Genomic DNA, 19,954 nt, shown 5'->3' on the forward strand with positions numbered 1-19,954 from the left:
AGCAACAGCACCACAACACTGACTCATTAGCTTTTGTTTCACACTCCAGTACTCTTAAGTGGTTTGCAAATTGCCAATAAACCAAACCGGTTCAAGAACCATTCTTGTGCTTTTCTGGTGCTTAACTGGTTCTTCTCTGGTCTTATCTGGTCCGCCCAATGCTGCTCAACTGAGAGCAACCGCTCTGACAGCTCTCTCTAGTCTCTACTGGGAAACAGCTAAAAGTCCTTCTGTTGGTAAGCAACGCTACACAATTACATCCAGTCTGAGAGTAAAATATTTCTCGAAGGTTCGTTTTACTTTCTTACAACGTTAAGTTAATGTTAACGTAACCTTAAGTTTGCTAGGAGGCTATTGTTACGGGCTAGCTGTCTTAGCTAACAACAGTTAGCAGCTAACGTTTTCTGCAGTTTGTGTTGCCCCTGAAAAACGTGATGTAGTTATTTAAGGGTATGTTAAATTCACGTTATTTTACAAGTTGAGAGAGTTAAGTTGTGTTTAAAATCGTCAATGTAATGCACGTTAGAGGTTTTTAGTTGGACATGAAGTTAGCTAACGTTAGCTAACTCTACCGGGTTAGCATGTTAAGCTGTACTTTCTGTGGCAGCTAGCTTAATACAAAGAGGGGTTTTGTGCTTCATTGCAAACTTTTCTTTGTTAATCTACCTGAAACTGTAGAGACAGTTTGTTTCTACTCAACTATACAGACCATTGTTGAGGAGATGCAAAACATACTGTCCATGAGTTGGGTCCAACATATACCTTGAGTAATGTTACTTTGCTGCTAAAAATGAAACATCATTATCAGATGAGGACATCACCAAAGTGTGTGAGTCTGTCAGGGATTTGATCTGCTCTCTGCATGTCGTGCACAATGCTCTGGTATTACTTATCTTGTAGAATGTAAGTCTTGCTCTTCTCATCGTTCAGGCTTTGCATTTGAACTCCTATGACTGGTTGCGGACTTGAAGGGAACGCCTTCCTGAAATCCAGGAAAAAGGTGAGATTCCAATACATTTGAATCCCAAAAGCAAGTTATTGTTTTTAACTTTCCTAAATAGTGTTTAGTTTTACAGTTCAGTATACTTTAATTTAGCAACTTAATGCTTTACCGCTGTTGAATAAATCCTATATTGATAGTCATTTTATTAAAACTATGATTTGTAAACTTTTTGATTCCAATTACAATAATCTTTTTGTTATAATTGTAAAACATATCTTAACATCCATCAGCAATCAATACAACAAATCATCCAACACTAAATAGAAGAAATCAGGACCTATTTCTTTTTACACAACAGCATGTTTTGGGACTGCTCATTGATGTCATGAAGAGCCATTGAGTCTCCCTTTTGTAGTCGGCCTCTTAGAATGTTTATAATTTCTTTGTATCTTAACATTCCTATAATCATTAGTTTTTTTATTGTTGATATTGTTATGTTCTTTATTTTTGTTGTGAGAATCACTTTGCAATTATTCTGTAAGTGCCATATAAATAGTTATACTAATATAAGGTGACCAGATTTTCTAAATTAAAACCGGGGACATTTTGAGTTTTGCGGTCAATATATCATTAACATATCCAATTTTCTTCACTGTTTAAGAAAAAAGGGGGACAATTCTGGTTTAATGTAATTCGAATATTTGAACTGTTTGATACAAACAGAAGGACGATAGCTCATATATGAGACTTCAGGTCTTTTATTTTGAAACTCTACATCAAATTGTTCTGCTATAACCCTGGAGTGAAATAAGTCTTTGATAATTTGACAGTTTTTTATTTATTCTTGTATAAAAACAGAAGGACGATAGCCCATATATGAGATTTCAAAAGTATTTTATTTTGAAATTCTTCATCAGATTGTCCTGATTTTCTCTGATTGACTAGATGGTGTCTCCTGCTATCACCCTGAAGTGAAATAAGTATTTGATTGACTTCAAACGACTCTTTGATTATGGACGGTTTCCATTAAATAATAATCAAAATATAGAGGGACAATAGATTCTAATTTAAGATTTTAAACAGCATATATTTTAAATTGTGCTTCAGAAAGTAATGTTATTTTAGGAGTGTTGTGAGATGGTGTCAACATCAATTGAAAATAGTCGCCCAGTGGAAATGCCAGATATGTCTTCATAACTGTATCCTTACATTTTACATTCACTCAGTTATAATGTGGTAGTTATACGTAGTTTGTTTAACATTATTATTGATCACATTATATAGTAAATATTTCTTAATTTAAGCTCAGTTATATATGAATATGTTTGGTGTGTTTTTTAGGTATATTTGTTATTGACCGAGTAAACGCTTTTATTTTGAAGGCAGTTTTTACAGGCCTCGATCTATCTATAACGTGCGGGCTGGCTTGACTGTGTTTTCCGAAGTGCGGGCTGGCTTGACCACAGTCTGTTTATCCAGTGTTTCCTGACATGAAACGTTTTATTTCACCTTGCTATGTGTTTTTAACCATATTAAAAAAACGGGGATATTTCCGGGGACAGTTTCAACCGGGGACAGGCCAATACAAACGGGGACTGTCCCCGGAAAACGGGGACGTCTGGTCACCCTATACTAATATTATTGCTGTTACCATCATTACTATTATTAATAATGTCTTCTTTGTTTTCTTTATTTATCGCTGCAGAAAGGATCATGCCAGTCCACATCAAACACCTGATCAAGAACTTGTGAAACTCACTGCTGCGGACACCTGTGTGATATTCGACTCTGACTGGAACCCTCAAAATGACCTACAGGTACGATATATATATCTGCTCTGTCTGTCCTAAAGATAGTTCAATAGGGCTACAACAACAACAATCTTTCCGTTTATTCCCTCGGTTCTTTAAGTGTATATTTTCCCATTAAATGCTTAAAAACGTTGAACAGCAGCTGCACATGATGCTCTTTTGACCCGTCTTTTAATTTTTTATTTCAGGCTCAAGCTCGTTGTCATCGTTTTGGCCAGTCTAAGGCGGTGAAGGTGTACCGTCTGATCACTAGAAACTATGAGAGGAAAATGCTGGATAAAGCTAGTCTGAAGCTCGGGCTGGACCGTGCCGTCCTGCAGAGCACAAGTGGGAACAAAGAAGGCAACAACAACGGGGTGAGAAAAAGAAAATCTGTCATATTTCTAGATGCCAAGTCATTTTTGGGTCAGTCGCTGTTGCAGTACGCTTAGTTTATTTTCAAAAAGAGTTTTCTAAATCCACTTGTGTAAATGTCTCTCTGCCTCGCCTTTAGCCGGTCCAGCAGTTCTCCAAGAAGGAGATCGAGGACCTGCTGAGGAAAGGAGCCTACGCCGCCATCATGGATGAGAACGACGAAGGCAATCGCTTCTGCTAGGAGGACATCAACCAGATCCTGCACTGAAGAGCCACCATCAACACCATCACCAGGTATGTTCTTAGCAGCACTAGCCACTTGCTCTTTGTGAGACACCAAGTACTTGGATATTTGAAATGTAATATTGATGATGTAATAATTAAAACTAGGGATGGGTACCGAGCCCCAGTATTAACAGGGCCCGGGGCTTAATTATTAAAGACCGTGGTACCGTTAAGGTCCAACGTTATCGATCTTTTTATCGGTACTGGAGACATTTAAAAAATAGATGTCATATGTATTATATCTACATAAACATTATATCGCAGTCTTACTGTCGCCAACTCCGTTTCTAATATGCAATAAGACTACAAAGTGCGTCTATGATTTATTTTCGATCTTTCCAATCCAGACGAGAGATCTCTCTCCCCTGTCGGTGTGCGAGGGGTGCAATTTACACACAGAACCTGCTACATGCACGCAACACACACACACACAAACGTGCGCACACAAACACATGGCGGAGAGAACTAAGCACCCCGAGGGTAGTTATGTTACCCTTCTTGAGCATGGATGTATAATAAGAACTGGATACAGCGTCGGAGGAGGGGTCTCTTTCTTTCCTATGAGAGCTGCTCATTGGCGCATGAAGTCAAAATGGCCCAACTTTTGAGAGAGCGAAACGTCACAGATTACCCGTGCCAGGCTGTCAAAGCAGAAGAACCTTAAGCCCCGCCCCCCGAGCACACACTCTCGGCTCACTAGAAAGAATGGAGAGAGAGAATAAATCTAGATTCGGCTTTTAGTGCATTTTACAACTTTAAGGACTTAATGATTCTAGGGCTATACAATAGTTCATACTGGGTAGTTTATTTAGTTTCAAAAAAATTATCCACCGATTTACAGACGTCTCTTTCCCAATGTTAGTCAAGGGGAAAAAGTATTTCTGGGCCGTTCGACGTCACAGACTGATAAGGAAATTGTAGTACCGCCGTTTGGACACAACAAATATTTTCCTCAGAGTCCGGCGCACTTCCTGGGGGCTTGGTCTTGAGGTGGAAAATGCTCGTTGCCAAAAGTGCAATAAGAATTTAGAATGTAAGGGCGGTAACACGAGCTATTTGTCTAAACATTTAGCAAAAGTGCACCACATTCAGAAGGAGTAATGCACCGGGCTGGACTGTCTTTCTAGTAGCTCTGTAGCCCCATCCACGAGTAACCTTTCCACGTCAGTTATATATTATTATTATTATATATTATTATATATTATTATTAAGCAGTGGCTGTACGAGAAAGACGTGGAGGACCAATAAATGCTGGCCAGATTGGCAAAGACCGGAAGATACATAACAGAGAAGATAATGGATATTAACAAGAAAAAGAAAAAGAATGTTTATAATTTCTTTGTTGCTGTTTACATTTTGAATTATATTTGTTATTTTTAAATCAAATGCATCTATTTTAGATGATATATTTATTTAGATGTAGGTTTTTTTGGTAATATTATTGTATTAAGTATAATTTATTAAATAAAAATACTGTTATGAACACTATACAATGTCTTTATTTTGATAGTTACCAGAATACATTGTATATTTAATACTAACATAAGCTGGTGATAGATAAATGCTGGTCTGCTGGTATGCCAGCAGACAAATATTTATAAAGAAAGAAACAGAAGGGAGGAAATGATGATAGCTAGACTCAGAATAAATCACACAGCATTGAATGGTACGCTGCATTTCATGAGGAAAAGTAACAGTGACAAGTGTAGGAACTGTGGAGTTGAAAGAGAAAAACTAAAGGATAAAGTTTGAGGCAGAGAGGGAATGGAGTGTGGTTGGTATTTTGGGAACAAAAGGAGAGGGAGAAAGAGCTACCAGAAAGGCACTGTTTACCTTTAGTGAAACTGGGGTAGGTACAATTATCTAACATTAGATCAGGAAAGATCATAGATTGTTGTTTGGTTTTGTTTTATTTATTATGTTTTTTATTTATTTTTGGATTAGATCATAGATACGTCCATGAGTTAAGAGATGGAATGATATGATGATTCACACTCATGTACAGTAGATGGCAGTATGCACCTTAAAGTTGTTTGCAATCCGCCAAAAAACCGAGAGAAGAAGAAGTCAACTGGTTTGCCAACGGACAATTTACACCGAAGAAGAAGAAGCTAACATTTCTGGCGGGTGAAATTTAGAGTATCAGATTACATGCAATTTCTGACTCTGAGAATTTAGTAGTTTGCCTTATAGTCCTTCTCCTCCATTTTCTTCCTCTTCTCGAGTAGTCAGTGTGGTGCTGTTGCTTTGGTCTGGGTCTCTGGATCTGTGAGCTAACCACGCCCCGTTATTTTTGCATATAAGGAATGGAAATGTCCCATCATGAAATACAAGTCACCTGAAATAAATAAATGCGTCATTATGAAATACAAGTCATCTCATATAAATAAATATGTCATTATGAAATACGAGTCTCTTGAAATAAATAAATGTGTCATTATGAAATACAAGTCTCTTGAAATAAATAAATGTGTCATTATGAAATAAAAGTCTCTTGAAATAAATAAATGTGTCCTTATGAAATAAAAGTCCCATGAAATAAATAAATAAATGTGTATTTAAATGTACATGTATACATATTTATTGCCTCATTTATTTATTTCATAGGCATATTTATATATATATGTATTTATTTAATTATTTATGTATTTATTTGATTTTGGCTTAAATGGCATTCCATACCCGAGAACTACACATGCTGGCTATTGTGTTTCGCAACATGTTCTCTATGGCACGTCTCTACTGGGAATTGTAGTTTTAAAAGACGTTTTCGTTTTTCACAAAATTAGAAGTTGCCAGTATTAAACTGTGTACAGCCCTGGAGGTTTAGGCGATAGGAAACAAATTGGTGTGTACAAATTTAAAACATGTAATTACTAAATGGGTGAAAATCGCTTGTATCCATAATGGGCAGCATTAATATATACCCACATGACAGCTCATTGTTACTTTGTAATTCTACTCCACTACAATTCAGAGGTTAACCTGGTATTTTTACTCCACTACATTTATTTCAGTTACTTTGCAGATTCTGATTAATGATGTGAAATATAAACAACCCTTAAAGCAGACTTTAGTTACACCTGAGTAAAATTCAGGGAAAGGTGATTCTCAAGTGCCAACAATCAGGAGAGATATTTGATAGTTGTTGCTTGAGAAGACTAAACATTTATCTGCAGATCTCTATAAAGTATATTCATTAATCGTTATTCTCTACTAATAGTTAATTAAAGACTGTATATTATGGCTATTTTTGCACATCCCTTTCAAGATTTCAAGATTTTCTAAGGTTTATTGACATATCATATACACACAACTACAGTGTAGTTATGCGATGAATGAAACACTTGGGTCACAGGTTCGTCAACAGTGCATTACAAGACCTCTATCAATATGTGAGTATACCTCCACCATTAAACTGTCAACTGTCACATTTCTTATAATATCTACATACATAAGAGTATAATTAATGTGTATAATATCAGTTAAAATAAGTTCTTCAACATAGTTAACATTGCAGGAAAGCAATATATTAGACGTTAAGTACTTTGTCAGTCTTAATATTTATCTGTAGACAGATACCCCCAAAGCTTTTTTCTTATTTGAAAGAAGACCTTAACCTAAAGTACTCTTGAATGTGTTAAAAGGTTAATTAGTTTGTCTGTTTTGCACATCCTCCTATTAATATCTTTGTAGATACAGCACTAAACTGTTTGATTGTAGAGATCACTTACAGTATATTCTTGATTTGTTATATTCTATATTTCTATCATTGACCTTCTACTTTCCCCCTATGAAAGTATGTACTCTTAATAGTTTTTTTCATCAAATAACATTATTCAACAAAAATAATTCAATAACGTGCTTTAACCACTAGGCGGTGCAGACAAGGTACACACAGCATACTAATAATAAGTTTGTATTATTAGTGTAGGAAACGTATGTATGTATAACATCTGAAGACATTTAGTTGTATTCATGTTTTTACATAATTGTACAGGATATTGCTTTTTCTCATGTTTTACTTCTACACATTAATATCGGATTTGTAAAACATCACAGACAGAAAGGTATATCCGTCATTTAATGGTAAGCTATTGAAATTGTTATTCCATAGATGTGTCTCCCAAAACCCAAATCCCCTGACTATTCTCTCAACTCAGTATTTACATTCTTATATTCAAAGAAAATCAGTAATATCTTTAAAAACTACAAGTCCTTTTCTATCAGCTGTGCACCGTTATGGTGTAAATAACCTATCTACCAATTGGATCAAATATAAAAGTCAGCCGAATTACTATTGATACTGCAGGAGACGTATTTTGTGAAAATAAATGCAAGATGTTGTTTAATTGTTGATATATTTATGATCCATGTCACATTCAGTTTTGGCGGCTGTTCTTCAAGTTTGTCCAGAAGTCTTCTCATCTATGGCAGATGTGTAATATGTAATGCAGCCGAACCGTGTATTACAATGCTGTTATGTGATGACTTCCAAAGAGAAAAGCAAGAACACTCGGAATAAAGTGTTATTATTATTTTTTTTAAATGTTTTCGGATATCATATCGCATTAACATCATATCCCAACATGCATTGCGGCTAAAACATCCAATCAGCGAGCTTCAAGCTGAGGATCTTGGGTAATCTGTTCAGTGGGTTTGTGGCGTGTATCGCTCGAAATGTCCCTTATAGGACTACGTCTGTTTCCGGTGACTTTATTTACGGCTAAAAAGCATGCTAAAAAGCCCAAGATTATAGAATTAAACGAATAAATAAAAACAAGGATAATTGTGTGTTATTGTTGAGTAAATAACAGTGTGTTATTTAGAAAATAATAACAAATTAGAAGAAAAAAAAGTTTTTTTAAAATACAGATTTCAGTATTTTGAGGCTCTAAGCCCCATTTCTTTTCCTCACAGACGGGAAAAGAAGTCAGACATTATACGATTTAAAATAAAAACAAATAAATAAAAAGATAAAACACTGGTATGTAATTTACGTTAGAATAAATAGAATGGTTTTGAATAATAGATGATGGTAAAATCTACGTCATTTTACAGCCCCGCCCACCTTTGGGGAAACCAACGCTGTCATTTGAACGGCGATCAAGCCTGAAGCCACAGAGATCTTCTGATACTGTCATTTCTTCTTAGAGGAAGTACAGAAACACGTAACTCTGGATATGTTTTAATGTTTGAGGTGCAATAAACGACACAGGAGCTTTTTGGCATGTTAAAACTATTATTTACAGCCTCGCCTACTGATTTCAAATGTGTGCTCTAAAATGATTATAAATGACTATTATCATTATTATAGGCAAGACAGTAAATGGCAAAGATATGTAGAAAATAAACGTATTTAAGATACGTATTTAAGATACGTTCATAAGAAACGTAACGTGGGAGAAAATATGTTTCTAGAAGATATGTAGAAAATAAACGTATTTGAGATACGTTCATAACGAACATACCGTGGGAGAAAATAAGTTTCTAGCTAAAGGTAATTGAGAATGCAGTTTGTTCTGTGGGAACGTGATTTTTAGCAGACAGGGTTGCCATAATACATTCTGACGAAAAATAAAAATTATTATGAATACAAATAAAATAAAAGAAGCCTCCCGTGAGTTACTACAAGCTATAAAGTAGATTTTAAAAACGTTTTATAGAATAAAAGCTCAGTGCTGGACATTGTAGAAATGCGTGTGTGCACCACGACAAAGGAGCCTCATTCACTTTACATTGGGGTTGTTTTGCGTGGTGCAGTAAAATGTAAATGTAGCAAAGTCGTGGAGCAAGGAGCAAGGAGTCGTGGTGGAGTCACGCATTCTGGTGAGATCAGGTTGAGATCTGCTCTGATTGGCTAGCTGGCCGGCTCTGTTGTGATTGGTCAACCACTTAGAGATGTCCTTCCTTCAGCATATTACGTATAATGTGTTGGAGCGCTAGCCAATAGAAGCGCAAGTGTTACATAGTGATGTCACTGAGTTACACAAAATTGTTAAATTGAGGCGTTTCAGGCAGCAGGTGTGTGGTGAGAGAAACTCCCTCTGGAGGGTACTTTTGGATTTTAGCCTATGAAGACCATTTACATGCTCAAAAACATATAGAATACACTAGAGGAAAGGCAAAACCCAAAAAGGTAATAGGGCCTAATTATGTTTAGTGACCCAGGAGTACTAACTTATCCCTTTGTGCAAGGCTTTGACTGCATGCATGTAAAAAGTCATTCTCTGGTCTTAAGTTGCTAATTTAAGTGTCAAATCTATCTGCTACACTGAAACCTCAGAAACATTGGCCCTTGCTCATAGAGGATTATCGTCATCAGACCAATAGCCAATGGTTTTTCCAGACTGAAAAGTGCATGAGAGAGCCTCTTTTCAAAAACGTCGACCTTGGAAGTCACTTAACTTAGCATGGACAAATCAGACACAGGGGCGCAGTTGCGTCTCTGGAACGCTGCAGTGAGCAAGGGCCTTGACCTGTTCCACTTGGAAGTACTAGTGCTGTGCTCTTTGTCCATTCGACATGTATAGAACATCTGGACGACAGAGTGTATTCATACAACATGAATACACTTGAGTAAGACATCAGGGATTGGTTGGGTGGTTGAAAACGACCGTTGGCCAGTGTGTTTGCCTAGAAGTGCGCATGGACACCTTAAACACTTGCAAACACAACGTCACACACCCTACATACCACTGGATGTTTGAACAGAGAGTATTAGCCTTGGCAAACAGGAGTGCGCATTCATCAAGCTGCAGTCCTGTTTCATTTCCCCCGTCAGGTTTTGAGCCTTAGCACAGGTCAGCAGGAGCGATAGCATTTCACCTGAGCTCATGCATGTTTAATCTGCTGCTTTCCATCTCTTCTTGCAAACCTCCATCTTTCACTCTCCATATTTCCTCCTACTCACTTCAAACCTCCCTCCCTCTTACTCCATCAATCCATCCACCCCTCACTCATCCTGTTCTTCTCCTAAAGGCAAACACTTCACGGGTTCCCTCCATCTCCTCGCCGTGTTTGCTCAGGGATTAAGCAGGGCTTTGTGCCGCTGAGGAAGGAAGGAACTAATCAGACTCTTATTTGTCGTTGCATTCTGTGTCTTATGGTGAGAAGGGAACCTGACCCGCCGTGAGCTCAAACATACACACACATGCACATATGGCGAGCGGCCCAAGCGGGGTGAAAACCGATAGCTGGCCAGGGGGAAAAAAAACACACATATGTGCACACACGCCAGCCAGACGCAACCTGACACCACGTCTGCCTCAGTGAGTGAGCTTGGGCGTGCATTGGCCCCTGGACTGCTCCATTCAGTGTGTGTGTGTGTGTGTGTGTGTGTGTGTGTGTGTGTGTGTGTGTGTGTGTGTGTGTGTGTGTGTGTGTGTGTGTGTGTGTGTGTGTGTGTGTGTGTGTGTGTGTGTGTGTGTGTGTGTGTGTGTGTGTGTGTGTGTGTGTGTGTGTGTGTGTGTGTGTGTGTGTGTGCTTGCGCCTGTTCAACACTACCCTGCTGCTCTGTTGCTGTCTTTGTTCCCAGGGAAGGCCTGTTTTCAGATTGGCTGGGCTGATTGTATGGGATATGGATCTGTGTTTTTCCTCATCAGCAGCGGCTCTGATTTGACACATTATTTTTTCCCTGCCGTCTGCAGGCGCAGGGGTTCACGCCGGCGATGGGAGGCAGCTGCACAGGCGTGCCGCTCGTACCGCCCACCCTGTCTGTGCGTGTGTGCTTGTTCAATCGTTTAGAGACATTTGCAAAGCGACAGACGTGCACATGCATACAATCTCACAGACACGCATACTGTACACACTCTGGCTACCTCATCAAATCAGCAGGCTGATTAGTCATTGCTCACGTCTCCTTCTCCACTTAAGATGATCCATAATTCATGGGTCGAACAGATGGGCTCGGCTCTGATCAAATTCTCTCAAGATCAGATCGCCTCTTTCTTCAGATAACTCAGGTATTGAGCATCAAAACAACAATTGTCTTGACCCCCTTCTCCTTTTCCCAGACACATGACCTGTTAGTGCATTTGAGAGAGTGTGATGGCCTTGTCATAGTTAACACAAATTATTAATGTATTCTCTGAACAGGCGATGTGAGGGGGAGGAATCAATTGTAGTTCCATTGATCCGGTTTGTACAAAATGTTTACAAGCTACACTGTGTCTCCAAGGAGTCCCACACTACTCTCATATTTTCTCTCTGTCTTTCTCGCCCACACTGATTGCGCCTAACTACAGGCTAGGTTGCATTTGTGTTTGTTTTATCCTCATATATATAAAAAAAAAAGGCTACACTACAAGTTAACTACCTACATGGAATGGGATATAATCTACCCCCAAAATGGTACTTTTGGAGGGTAGGGCAAGGGACAGGTTATGATCAAAATCCATGAATGTCCTCCCTTTACGCTAGCACTGGTCAAAACACAAAAAGACCCCATCCTACGCTTACCATAATGCCATTCAATCGTTTTTCATTAGACCTTTTAACGCACCCAGTCTTAAAGGCATACTTCTCAAAAGTGTGTGGTCTCCAAGGCCAAGATAACTGATGACAGTATTGTCATGCCATCAGGGTCATAATAGATTCTGAAGGCAGCACAGTTTCAAGGAGAGAAAAAGTCGAAAACCTTCTATCCATGTTCTCAGTATGTTGCAAATACGTATTTTTGCAGGCCATTCACAATTTCTCTCTCCCCTCATCAACTTCATCTCGCCGTTGTCAAAGGCACATATAAATTCCCTTGAAATGTCCTAACAAATCATCTTGTCAACTTTTCAGATTCTTCTCGCAGCCTAGGGCGGATAAGTCACCTTTTTAACCTACATGGGTGACTGCTAAAACATCCTATTTCTACAACTTTTCAACATCCTACCACTTCCCTCTCAAACTCTCTTTTTTCCTTCTGTCTTTAATTTTTTTCCATTCCCATCTTGGCTTTTTGCCGTCGCCATATCGCTCCTTTGGAACACACGAGACATTTTTGGGTTACAAAAATGTAACACATAACTTTCGTTAAGAGAAAACACACTGTGAAAGGGTTAAAAACTCCCAAACCAGAAATCACCATGTGGTAGCTACATGTCAATCTATTTCAAACAAGATAATACATTTTTCATTTATGATATTTTATATCTGGATTTAATTAAAATGTAAATAGTGAGCTTATATTCTGCCAATAAGGGCACTCTACACACAAATAATATTTCACAGTGTATTATAAAGGAGTTTAGGAAATTATTACTTGGTCAAACACAAAGCTACCATTTTCGTGCTTTCAAACCCACAGTGTTCAGCTCAGGGTGCAGGGAGGGTGCAGTTCCCACCAGCTGGCTCTTACTCTCTCGCACACTCGCCATTTCTCATGTGAAATGTTGGTTGTTATGGATGGAGTAATGCTGAGTTGGCCCATGGCGGTCCTAGGCGCTCCTAATGAGAGCAAAACTCCCTGGGCTGCTGCCACCCAAACCTCATACAGGCAAGCAGCGGGCAACTCATACATACTGAGGCAATACACACTACACTGTATGTATCTATTTAGTTTTCCTGACAATCATGTGACTTTTGCTGATATGATTTTCTCAGAAATGATTAATTAGGGTAGGACAATCATGGAGAGCAATGTGACTGCATGGACTGCGTTAACTGAATATACTTGATCACTCTCGCTGAATGAATAGAGTACATACAAAGGCTTTATTAAATGAAATACATGATGTATGATGCCTTAGTTTGCTGGGTGCCTGCCCAGCGTTGCCCATGCATTTGGCAAGCGACTCAAATACAAAAAGTACATTTTGATTTAGAATATCCATGACAGAATGATTTTCGGGAAAAGCCAACTTCCCAATATATTTAATGTTGACACAAATAGAGTCATGCTGTATATGCTCTTACTGGTAAATCTTGCCAACATTGAGCAAGAGTGAGAGCACAGCTTAGGTTTGCCCATGGAAAGAGTGGCATGATTCCATTTGTCCTAATATAAAGTTGAGACAGAACGGCGATGTGGCCGAGTGACTGCAGGGACCAGATGGAGGGCTGGATACAGAAAGGCAAAAATGGACATAATAACCGTCACAGGGCAACAAATCCATGTATCCAAGGGAAATGGGGTGCTATCAAAACGTGTATCACTAATTCCACACATGAGGTTATACGGTTTAAATTGTAATGTACGTTTAATAATCACAGGATTAAACAGCTAATAAAAGGTGGAGCTATTGCCCTTCACTGGGACATTTCCCGTCATCATTAGCGAGTGCTGGAAAACTTCAATGTTTTCCTGCCAGATCGGACTTGCCAGCCTTTTGGAGGTTGATTTACTTGGCTTTAAAAAGCCCCATTTTAAACAAAGCTCTTATTTGCCAAATATCTCAAACACATATTTGTCACAGGTTTGATCATTAGCATAGAGTGGCGTGCTTGTGAGGACATGCGGGTACCAACAATGCTATAGGATTTGGCAATCGCGAGCCAGTGAAGGCATGTTGTGACTCTGAGTTCCTATTCCTGACAGCTTGTTCGCCTTGATTAATGACCCTGAGGTGAAACAGAGTTCCCCCGTCCCCCTCAGACTGAACAAACTAATGAAGCAGATGCATTATTTATTATTGAAAGTCCAAAGCCCAGAACAAAAGCTGAGGTTGGGATAAAATACACTGAAACATTCCAAGAAAAGGAATGCTTTTTCTTCCTGCCCTCATTATTTTTGCTCGTCAACCTGGAGATGTTGCCAAGTATAATATTATTGGGATAAAAGATTTTTGCAGTGTACTTGGTAATGTGAGTCAATGGGGACCGCAGTTCTTGCGCTCTATTTCAGGAATCAAAGTGATTGTTTCTTATCTTGATCAGCGGTGGGCTGGCATGCTAGCTGCGAGAGCCGGTGGAGAAGATTAGATTTTAATTGTCAGACATTACTGTTTGATGGCAACCAGAGAGACAGGGAGAGACACTAACGTGCCTTGTAATAATCCTCCCTGGTGTTGACACTGAGATCCAAGTTAGAATAAAACTAACAAGGGGATTGTGTCATTCCTTCTCTAGTTACGTTAATGAGAGAGGACTTATTCCTGTGATATAAAATGACTGTCACCAAGCTTTGGTACTGATATATCAACGTTTCCTTTTGCTGGAGGCAAGTTAAGACTCTGAGGCTTTTGGGGGAAATCTGTTCGCCATTGAGTTACTGCTAATATTGCATATTTCATGATTGCCTAAAATGTAGTTAAGAATGGATTCTCTCTTCCTGGCTTTATTGGACAATAGAAATACGATTTTTGTGAAAACAGTATGTAACATTGCAGGAATGTGACTCTGGTGTGGCCATCTGAAAGATTGGAAATATTCCTAACCCTAACCCTTTTGTCACAGAAACAACTAGACCGCTAAATCAAATGGGCTAAATTAGGTAAATGCTAGCTAAGGAAAGTCCACCTTCTGTTAATTAAAATGTGTTTAAATTAGCGCAGATAAGTTAAGTATCAGCTTAATTTCTTAAATATTTGGACAAGAAAGATAAAATAACACATCTTTTTGTATGTAATTCTAATTAGTCTACAAAGTCAAAAATATTAAGGCAATACCATATTTGTGTTTCTTGGTTATTCAGAAAAATATGAATTTCAATTTTGAAGAAGCAAAGCCATAAATCATTTCAGAAAATAAAATAGTAAAGCAAATATTTGAGTTTTCGTTGTTTGCTTTCTTTTTGCTGCAACCTCTTGGTTGACAGAACAAAGATATACATTCAAATTCAAATTCGAACCAACTACAAGATTAAGAAACATACTCTTTTGGACACAAGAGCAAATCCTGATTAAACACAATATTTCATTTTTACTAAGACACACACTATAGTAAACACAGGAAATAGGTTTGCGGCTGCTGCTGCCAAATGGGTCTCACTCTTGATATGACTATTTATTTATGTTTTTCTTTCATGTGATAAGCCTTTCCTTTGGCCTACAATGTGTTGTTCTTGCCATTAACATCATCAATCAGAGTAGCATTTAGTAATCCCTTCGAATGAATAACAGTAATAACTTATTTAAACTCCTTATTACTGTGTGTGTGTGTGTGTGTGTGTGTGTGTGTGTGTGTGTGTGTGTGTGTGTGTGTGTGTGTGTGTGTGTGTGTGTGTGTGTGTGTGTGTGTGTGTGTGTGTGTGTGTGTGTGTGTGTGTGTTAAACAATGTTTAAGAGGATTACCCTGATATAAAAAGCCATTTCTGCCAGGGAAAGGAATACATGAACAAAATATTAGAATAAGCAGATAATGAGAACAATTCATAATAGAATAATGTTCTTCATATCCTGCTTTACTTTTCATGTTTAATTTTGTCCTTTCATTGTGGGTATTAGGCTGTGAGGGATATTGTTCAAGAAGATTGTTACAGATTTAATAGGTAATAACATTATGAGACATAAAGTCGAAGATCAAAATTACGTTAAACTAGGTGAAATACAAGATATAATTGTTATGAGATCGAGTCAAGCTTTATGTTTATATTAAATTAAAATGAAGAGATAAATTATCAGCATATTTTTATTCTTGTCTAAGTAACTTTCCTTGTTTAATATTTTCTCTTTTCTCGGTGGACATGAGCATTCATGGCTGAGCTTTATTTCCAAACAAATATAATTATTTTAAAGGTGACCTATCATGCTATATTTGAACAATATATTGCAGGGCCATACCCATATAAAGTATATAAATATAGTTTTTTTTTCAAAATACCAAACAGATCCTGAATTTTAGCCATGCCTCATTTCGCTCTTTCCAGCCCTGTTTTTGCATGGGGCTGCTTCTGTGAGCTGCAGCTGACCACGCCCCCCTGCAGGAGAGTGGAGCGTGCTTTGAGATCAGCTGCTAGGCTGCAGCGGGAAGAAGAGGGGGACAAAAAGAGATCTCCGTCCTTCGTGTTTTATTATTTATTATTTATTAACCTGGCCCTTAACATAACAAAAACAAAAGAACTCATTGTGGACTTCAGGAGATCGAAAGGCAACACACACACTCCCATCCACATAAATGGAACGGCGGTGGAGCATCTGTCTAGCTTCAAGTTCCTGGGGGTCCACATATCCGATGACCTCTCATGATCCAACAATACCACCAGTATAGTAAAGAAGGCTCCCCAGCGTCTCTTCTTCCCGAGGAGACTAAAGAAAGATCACCTCTCTCCTCAGATTCTGTTGAACTTTTATCGCTGCACCATTGAGAGCATCCTGACCAGCTGTATCACAGCCTGGTATGGGAACTGCACAATGCTCAATAGGAAGGCATTGCAGAGGGTGACGAAAATCGGCCAAGACATAATCGGTGTCCCACTCCCTGCCATCGAGGACATCCAGGGGATACAGTGTTTGCAGAGGGCGCACAACATCTTCAAAGACACCTCTCATCCTGCAAACTATCTGTTTGTCCTCATACCCTCGGGGAGGCGCTTCAGGAGCCTACAGACTACAGCGCCACTTACAAGCCTGGCATATGTACTACAGCGCCTCCAGCGCTTTCGAGCGGCAATGGCCGGCGGTGGCCCAACCCCACATTCCCCTGATAGGTGGAGAATTGGCCAATAAGTGAAGCACCCCTTTTGTGACGTAGGAAATAATTCAAATCTGGATCAGTCTGTATCAGATCTGTTGCAGCCCCGTTTTTAGAGATTTGGGTACAGAGGAAAAGAGAGAGGGTTGTTTTTTCTGACACTTGGTGAGTTCCCTGGAACATCGGGGACACATATTCATGTATAAAAGACGTACAAAAGTGCATTTTGCATGATAGGTCACCTAATCATGAGATACTAAATCATGAGATACTAAATCTAAACTTCTTGGTAGTACAATAAAGTTACAAGACAATGATTTCACTTCTGTTTAACTTTATCAATCAACATTAACATGACTTAAAAGGAGTTGTTAACCGCACATATCTCATGGTGAATCCCATTGCATTTTTTGTTTTTCCCATGGTTACAGAAGGATTTACAACCCCACACCCCCCAGTTGCATGCAAAGGAATTTCTCATGAAGTCGGTAGTATGGAAAACTAGTACTGATATAAATCTTCACCATGTTCCCTGTAAGGAACATGTTAGAACACACTGATTGTGTCAACACTTCCAGTCAAGCATGCTTCAAGCAACATCTTTGCACAAACACTTGAATCATAATCAGAAATATTTCTGACTCATATTTTCCCTGGCAGAGGTCCAAGACAGTGTTTTTAATCCAACAGGCAAACAGGAAATACCTCCAGCGTGATTCAACTTTATCTCAACATTAGCCGTTCATTAGCATTGATAACAAAGGAAGTACGCACTTTAGTCTGAACACGTGGCCTCGGCACGAATAAATCCATCACTGGAGGTTTTTAAATCTTGTCAAGAGTGGCAGCAACGCTGGAAGATTACAACAACACAATGATGATGTACATGTATTTTATTTTGAGATGAAGCCTGATCCAACATTGAGCTGGAGAGTAAGACAGGGATCTCTCTGACTGCTAGCCATGCTAATCGACTTCAACAGCTGTGCGTTGACACCAGGAATTATTCGTTGCTCATGCAAATAGAGTGCATATGCTAATACTGGAGCAAATTAGTGGAAAGGGGTGGGCTTGGTTGGGGAAGGCATGTCAGATGGAAGTAACCTGGATGGAGATGTGTTCCAGCTCTGCTCTCAGCACTCTGAGAGGCTTCCAGCAGCTCTCATTACAAATGTGGAGTAGACTGAACTCTGAGATAACACCATTCAGGTTTGACTAATACAGATAGCAAATTTGTCCTTACATCACTGCCGCTTTGAGAGCATTTTAATCTCTCGTTTTTGCATACTGGATGCGATGAATAAATTGACCTTTTTAATGTTAATACATATCGTGAATACTTTGATTATGAATAAACCAGTGAGGCAATAGCTGCCATTAGCGGCACTGAACTGCTTTTAGTACAGTAAGGAGCAGGATGTTATGCCATCAAAACCCATGCATATACAAGAAAACAACTTTTGAATAGCTGTCTATACCTCATCATATAGAATGGCCAACCATCTTTCTGTCTGTGGTCGGTTGTTAAAAGCCACTCGATCAACCCATCTCCTCTTCATCTCCACCATGATCTTCAGATTGCTCCACCAGCATCTAGACTCCTTATTGAACTAATTTCTTGGTTTAAACCATGACAGTGGAGGGTACTGTAACCTGTTGAACTGCAGACCACCAACCGATCAAAGGGACCAGCCTTCTTGGCGCTTCCTTTCTTCCTGGGTTCACATTTCCAGTTAACCAAACTGGTTGTGATTAACATGTCCTCCTGAGGAGCAAGAGATCTGAACGGAGTGCCATTTGACCGCAGACGTATAAAGACTGTAAGACACAAATATATGCATGCTTGTTTTATGATTCACTCACTGACGCACTGCTTTACCAAGGTCTCCGCCCCAGACCACAAGGACCAAGATTCTCCAGAGGGCTGGCCGCAGAGCAGAGCCAGGGTTCAGAGTTCAAGTAGGAGCTTTATTCCTGGCAGTTGAGGCGTGGGTTGACTGGCAGAGAGGAAACACCAATAGGCCAGGCTCCAACCCTCACCCCTCAGGGATTGTTGGGGTCAAGAATTACATCCAGTCTGGCTCCATTGGACATCGATGACAGTGTGTCTAAGCATTTCTCTCTGTGTCGCTTTTTGAGAACAGATGGCTTGAAGTTCAATGCAAGACATCGAAATGAATTACAAGTGTTAAAAAAATAGCTTTGCATGCTTTATAATTTGAACTGTGAACTGATTCACAGCACAAGAGAAGAAGTGTATCAAATTGTGTACTTTAAAAGTTTGCTTAAATGTGTACACCAAAGTATCATTACTGTGAACTACAACAGCAATTATATTTCAATTAACCTTTAAAGGCCTCCACGTAACTAGACCAGAAATACATAAAAGTTAAACAAAAAGGAATTAACGTTAGAACTGCTGATTAATTTTAGATCCAACAAAACATTTCAGATTCAACCCTAACCCTTTCGTATTTAAAAATAAACCCTTTTTGTAATTGGTCAACCACTGAGTATTGGATGGTGCGGACTTGAGTCCTCAACGAAAAATAAAATATAAAATGTGTAAACTCTCCTCTTTACTAATGGTAGCCTGTGCTGATGTTAAAGAAGTTTTAACTTTTTTTTAACTTACCACTCATTTTATTGTTCTCTTTTTTTTCTGCTAATTGCTTTTAAATCAAGAGCAGGTCTGCTTCTTTACACTAATCAATTTCAAGTTGCAATTCATATGGTATTCAGATTCTTAAAAATGAGTATTAATCTTTAGTCATTTTAAATCGGGCCCACTGACACGGCTATTAACACTTAACTGCTGAAACCCTTCTTTAATGTAGTAATGCATTGTAATTCACCTGTATTTACCTATATATACCATGTAATAGGAAGATGAATGCTATATCAAGAAATATACCCAATTATTTCATTGAGTCCCATAAATTCCAGAAAATCATATGTATCCTTAGTCGAAAATTATAAGAATGTATGTTTATATAGTTCG

The 19,954-nt window shown here is 38.7% G+C and overlaps 1 long non-coding RNA gene across 3 annotated transcripts in view; it reads left to right on the top strand.

Moving 5' to 3' along the window:
* The window catches only part of LOC307015585, a 63,581-nt gene continuing 43,627 nt past the window's right edge, over window positions 1-19,954 (top strand). For 2 of the 3 annotated variants that reach the window (XR_013801602.1, XR_013801603.1), the window contains exons 1-5: window positions 1-236; window positions 931-1,000; window positions 2,649-2,760; window positions 2,943-3,110; window positions 3,248-3,402. This is a non-coding gene — a long non-coding RNA (uncharacterized lncRNA). The remainder of the gene's footprint in view (window positions 237-930; window positions 1,001-2,648; window positions 2,761-2,942; window positions 3,111-3,247; window positions 3,403-19,954) is intronic. The other variant, XR_013801604.1, reaches the window with a different exon arrangement.

Source organism: Notothenia rossii (assembly GCF_949606895.1).
Source record: "Notothenia rossii genome assembly, chromosome: 8".
Lineage (NCBI taxonomy): Eukaryota > Metazoa > Chordata > Actinopteri > Perciformes > Nototheniidae > Notothenia > Notothenia rossii.